We start from the raw sequence: 6,593 nt of genomic DNA, 5'->3' as shown, positions 1-6,593 counted from the left end.
ATAATGCTGTTTGGAAAATACTAAATGCTAAAAATAGTGCGGAATGAAAGAAATCTATAGAGATTAAAACAATAAATAAAATGTCAGTGAATCAAAAAACATCAAGCTAAGTGATGCAGATCAATCAAAGAAAAACAAATCACTTTTATACGAGGGAAAAGACAATAGCTCAATCATAGAGTTGGAATATGTCTTTAATAGTAAATACACACGTTTTATGTCACTCTCACACGGAGCCGTCGAAAAGATACATATTACAGGGAGGAACTGAGCCAGAGCTCCAGTATTTATCCCACTATGACTACGTCCTCCTCAGTGAACTCATAGAAGGGAACCTCCAGCTTTAGAGGAGCAGGTCCCTTTCTTATCCTTCCTGAAGCATCGTAGTGGGAGCCATGGCACGGACAGTAGTAGCCTCCGAAGTCTCCGGCGTTGGCGATGGGCACACAACCCAGATGGGTGCACACACCGAGGACGATGATCCAGCGGGGGTTAATCACTCTATCCTTGTCATGCTGTGTGTGTTTGTGTGTGCAATCATAATTCCACATGTTTGAAACCCTTTTCCCCTGTAGGCGGTGCTGTCGGAGGCCTTCTGGGCTGCTGGCTGACCAGTGGACAGTTCAAACCGCTGCCTCAGGTCATAATGGAGCTCAGTCCTCAGCAGCAGCAGAAGCTTTATGGTATATTCTGGCCGTGCTGGGAGACATTCAGTGGACAGATTTGGCTCAGCTAACTGCTCTAGTGATGGGCAACGCCACCCTGAAGCAGCAGCTGACGGCGACCCTTCTCGGGTACATCTCCAAGGAGCTCCAGGCGCAGGTACACTACGTGGATTAGCGTCTGTGGAAGAACTGGGATACCCTGACTCAGGGGCTCACACGCTCAGAAGGTCTTTTGAAAAGAATGTGAACTGTTTGTATGACGCTGGAGAGACTCTTCATCAAATATGAAATCACATGTTGTAAATTTGCACAGACACCATCACAGTCTTGGTTACAGGTTATTGTGAAAACAGCTGTATACCTGGATTCATTTATTATTGGAAGTACACTCATCAGATGAAGGAATTATGTATTCATCAATGGCACAGTTAATCATATAAGAGACATAGTGGTTTTGTTTGTGATAACGGTTTTATACAAAATGTATAAAATACATTTGACACACCACATGAAACATCACACAGGGGAGGAACGATGGAGCTTTCATCCTATCTTTATCCAAGAGCGTGTTCTTTCAATTTGAGAGCATCGCTCATTGAGTCCACGCTCAGATTTGGTACTGTCTTTAGCTTGATCCAGTAGACTAATTGAGTTTTTATGTTCTAGTTCGTGTTGGTTTTCTAGAGGGGGCCGGGGACACGCTCACCTGGAAGAAAATGTTGTACATTTTAAAGTTAAATGCATCAGTCTGGTGCACTCTGAGACCAACATCAAGAACATGAACATAATTCATGCTGAAAGTAACTCAGTTTAAACTGACAAATGCAGGAAGGACAGCTGGCAAGAAATCACTCACTGTCATTCTGTAAATTAACCGATTTATAATATCGCTGCTTCATCTATAACGTGATAGATCTGACTATAATAACACGTGTATTCACGTTCATGTTTTACTTTGATGTATTCTTATTCTTTCAGCTGAGACCCCAGCGATGTGAAACTGACTTTAGGGCAAATAAATAAAAATATATATAAATATAATTCTAAGCAGTGAGGAAGTTTCCTTCCATAACTTAAAATCACCCACACCAAACATTAAAGTAGCCGGAGACTGCAAGACACGACTCAAGAAGCCGACACGCGTCAGTGAATGTGTGATGAGAGAATATTTACACATTTCTTTTCTATTTACTCCCAAGTCTGTTTCGCACCACTAAGGCTACAGCTGAAAGAATAAGGCTAAAATATTGTCATACACGCCATGAAAACACATCTGCAACACATTCATTTACCATAATACACACATGTACTTATAGTCAGATCTCTCGTGCTCTAAATGAAGCAGTGATGTCATAAATCTGTTCATTTACTAATTCACACAGTCTGAGATTTATTGCCAGCTGTCTTTATTTGCATTTGTCAGTTTAAACTGTGATTATGTAATATTCATGAACGGTCCACGTACCGAGCTCTGATTGGTCAGTGTGTATTTGAAGAAAATGAATTAAATCACACGTTGCTGAGGGAGCAGAGGGGCAGAAAACGGTCTGAAGGCAATTCATTGGTGATATTTTGTCTTCAATAAATAAATGTTGGAAAACAATCACTTGAGTCGTCTTGTTCCACGACCCACAACTGTTACATATGGACCAGATGGAAGGTACCTGAAGATAGGAGTAATGATATTCTATTTTATTAGTTTAAGGGCTTTTGTTACCCACCAAGTTGCAGCGGAACCGGATGTTCCTCGTAGAACCTGTCTGAATGGACTTTTATCTGTTCACCTTTTCTACTGGATGGTTCTCCTCTGACTCATCTCCCGAGTCAAAACCACACACATGAATGCATTGCTGGTGAAATCCAGGCAACTGCCATTACATGTGAGGAGAACTGAGTCAGCACTATCACACTGGATTAGAATTCAGGGTGGATTTAACGGAACTATAGCATCGACTGTCCTGTACAATGGTTGGGAGTACTCGACATTCTCTGGTAAAAGCTTTGGATGGGACATCTTGGCAGGACATTTGGAATAATGACAATAAGGGTAGAAATTACAACACAATTCAGACATCAGTCAGAGTGAGAAGTGATGGAAGTAAAAGTAGAAAAGAAGATGTTACTTTCAGATTAAGGTTCGGACATACAGGACTCAATGACACGTTATACACATCATGAAAAAGACAGAGTGGGATAAATGTGAGATATGCAACTGTAAAGAAACTGTAGAACATGTGCTGATAGAGTGGAGGAAGTTCAGGGTGGAAAGAGAAAGACTGAAGAACAGAGTGGTAGATACAGGAAGGGAGTGGAGCATCAAAGGCTTAGAGACAGGGGACAAACAAGTTCATCTTAAAAGGGCTTTATTTAATATTTTGAATGGAACGGGTTAAAAGGCCAGAATATGACTGCAATATGAAGTTTATTTCTAATTGTTTCATTATATTTATAAATGACATTATTATTGTGTTTAAATGATAACTGTCATAAAGTCATGATGTTACACACTCCGGTCCAGTAGGTGGCGCCTTAAACATTGGTTTGTAGTCCGCCATTAAAGTGAAAGAAGAAGAAGGAGAATAAGAAGGAGGAGAAGAAGGAGAAGAAGAAGGTGGAGGAGAAGAATAATCTCCTGGTAGCCTATAAAGCTATTGAAGTTAGCGTAGCGTGCTACCTGGAAACAGACGGACAGGGACGGAAGTGACCAACACAGCGCTAACCAGAGCTTAATGAGAGTAAACGGTGTTTTTAACGGAGGTCGTCTGGAGACAAACTTTCTGTTGTTTAGTGAAAATGTCTAAACTAGAAATGCTGAGATCTTTAGTCAACCAGCGACGAACTGCGACTGATGAAGAGATAATTGGTCTGTTTGAAAGAACTATAGCAGAGTACGAGGAGGAAGTCTCTCGTTTAAAAGAGGAGAATAAGCGACAACGGGAACTTCTGGACGCTGTTCTCAACCCGGAAATCCGGATACAAAGAGCACGTGGGTTCACTTTATTTATTCTCTCAAACACTGTTCATGCTCCGGCTGATAACTTTTAATGTAGTTTTGGAGTGAGACTCTGTTGCCGTTTCGTCGTTTTATTTTCCTGATTTAATACCTGCCAACGTGTCGCTTTTCGGCGAAATAAGCCGTTTTGAATCTAAATATATCATCCACGTGAGTGTAGATCCGTAGAGTTTTTTTTTTTTTGGGGGGGGGGGGGGCAACTGGTCAGCCAGCGTTTCTCAGATTGGAGTGAGACGAGGAGAAAATGTGATGACGTGATCTTCGCAATAAAACATATTTGACGTGTCGAGTCTTGGCCAATCAGCGTTAAGATGTCTACACCGTCTTCATTTCCCTCAGTTAACGTTTAAGTTCCGTTACCGTTCAGACTTGTCGGGTTAAGTTAACGTTCACTGCATGCGGAACTTTGTCAACGGCTAACGTGATGAAACATGAATCACCCTCCGTGTTCCGGTTCAGTCCACGCGGTCACTCATTAACGTTAAACCGGAACACTGGCGGTCCTGGTTGCAGTTTTTTTTGTTTAACTCAAAGTAGAATGAGGCGATTTCATGGTGATTATAACTTGAAACATGAGGCCCAGATACTGATGAGATGATGAGGTCAAAGAGCTTCAGGAAGAGGATGTTGTGTGTGTGTGTAGCGCAGCTTGACGCAGGGCTGAGATGTTGATTAATATTAAGCCATGCAGTAACAGGGTTAAATGAAAACGAATCACTTTATTTTGTATAGGCGATGGTTCTCGCTACTGTAGAAATATGCTTGCGGTATTTACAGGCATTAAACGTACAAGTATAGCGTGGTCTCGTGTGACGTCACAGTTTAGATCTCGGCCATGTTGGTTGTGACAGCAGAGCTGATAGACACTAAATCATTCTTTCGTTTGCCAGCGGTCATTACACATCAAGCAAATGACACGAAGGAGCTATCCAAGCTAACAGTATTTAATAAAGGAAATATAAATTAAACTTGGACATGAGAAGGTTGCCGAAGCTTCATCGGCCCGTGACAGCAGTCGGTACCAGAGACGTGTCGAGCGTGTACAACAGGTGAAACACATAGATATTGCTTGATATGAGTTTAACGTCAGATCATATCTATATATATATATATATATATGTGTGTGTGTGTGTGAGGGGGGGGATGAAGTTAGGGGTTAGTTGAAAGTTAATTCCTACACACACGCACACAATGACATGCATGTACAATGTAAACAAACACACGTGTCTGTTTGCACTGAGTAAACATTGAATATTGCTAAATATCTGACCAGATCTGTATATATTTACCCTCCCAATGACGAGATGAGAATTCTCGACGACCGTTGCTTTGACGTCTCGGACCCATCCACTGACAAACTGATTATAAGCGTCGAGCCCTTTGTAGCACTCCAACTCGTCTTTTGTGTGAGGACTGGGGGTGTTCACGAGATACGCGTAGATGTTGCCGTAGTTTACCGATGGAAGATAAGTAGGATCGGCACTGAAACGATCTGCACTCATCGTATAGGGATCCAAATTACCAATAACCTTTAATTTGGCCAGGTAGCGAACCTTTGTTGCACTATCCAGTGATTCAAAGTATGGTATTTTCGCCGCACTTCCTTGTTTACTCGCCGCCATGTAGGATCTGTATGTACTCCAACGTGGCGGACAGACCTCGTAACTAAGGAGATCGTGACGTAGGTGAGACCACTCTATTGTGAGGAATTTAAGTTTTAAAGCGCTCCTAGCGATGGATATTATGTGTTACAATATGTTCACTTGTAGAATGTTTAAACTAAAAGGAGAGTTACTGAATTTGTTGTGCACTGTGAGAGAAACCAGAGAATTTATGACACCGCCATGAAGTCAGAGAGAGGGGGATGTTGCTGAAGAGTTTCTGAGCACAGCCTTCAAGAAGGGGGGTGAATTGGTCAAGGAAGTGGCCGACTGAAGTCCGACGGGTTCAGCCAATCACTGAGCTGATCGATGGGCTAAGGAATGTGTAATATGAGACATTTCAGAGACTTTGGAGGGACAAAGAAACTGTGAATCCCCGGAGATAATCAGACCTCATCTGGACCATGAGGCGGACACACCAGTCTGTCGTGTGGTGCGGATGGGGCCTCTATTTCATGAAATATTACTACTGATAGTGTAATTCAGTTTGTAACTGCATTTTCTTTTGTTAGTATTGTGACAGCCCCTGGGGTGGCAAGGGGGTTTCACGACAACACGGACCAATAAACACAACCAGTCGGTAGATAAATGGTGCAAGTGAGGTTTTTACTGAATATAGAGAGTGGATAGAGGTAGGATAGACACTCAACAATACACTGTCCGCTTTCCAGAGGGATGGTCGGTGTTCACTTCCACGGTTCGGTGCACAACGGGTATTCCTCATACGGTCCCGGGCGCGGGCAGGAGCAGGGTAGTCGTACAGGCAGGGGTCGGGAGCCGGGCGGGTAGTCAGACGTTCCAGGGTGATCAAGGGGTAAGGCAGTTGTCTCCAATGGGTTTGCTTTTTCTCCGTCTCCTTCCACTCCTACTCTCTCCTAGTTTCCTGTGTCCGGGGCCCTTTTATAGTCCCCTCCTCCTCCTCTGATAGGGTGTGGTCGCTCCCTCGTCTCTCCTCCTCAGGTGTTGCTTGTTGGGCTGATGGTGGTTTGGCGCTCTTTTCCACTCCCTGACATGGGGGCTCCGCCTCCATGTCAGGCAATATCGTCCCTCTACCACTTCTCCTCTGAGGTTGCCCCTCCGGCTGCCACATACCCCCCCCCTTAAATCCGACCTGGGGGGAGGACTGCTCCAGGAACCTAGGGCGTCCCGTCTTGACAGGGCGTCCGCGTTTCCATGAGCGGCCCCGGATCTGTGGACAACAGAGAAAGCATACGGTTGAAGGGATAAAAACCAGCGGGTGACCCGGGCGTTATT

Source organism: Melanostigma gelatinosum (genome assembly GCF_949748355.1).
Source record: "Melanostigma gelatinosum genome assembly, chromosome: 19".
NCBI lineage: Eukaryota > Metazoa > Chordata > Actinopteri > Perciformes > Zoarcidae > Melanostigma > Melanostigma gelatinosum.
The sequence above is the reverse complement of the archived record's forward strand: the minus strand, read 5'-3'. Positions refer to the sequence as shown.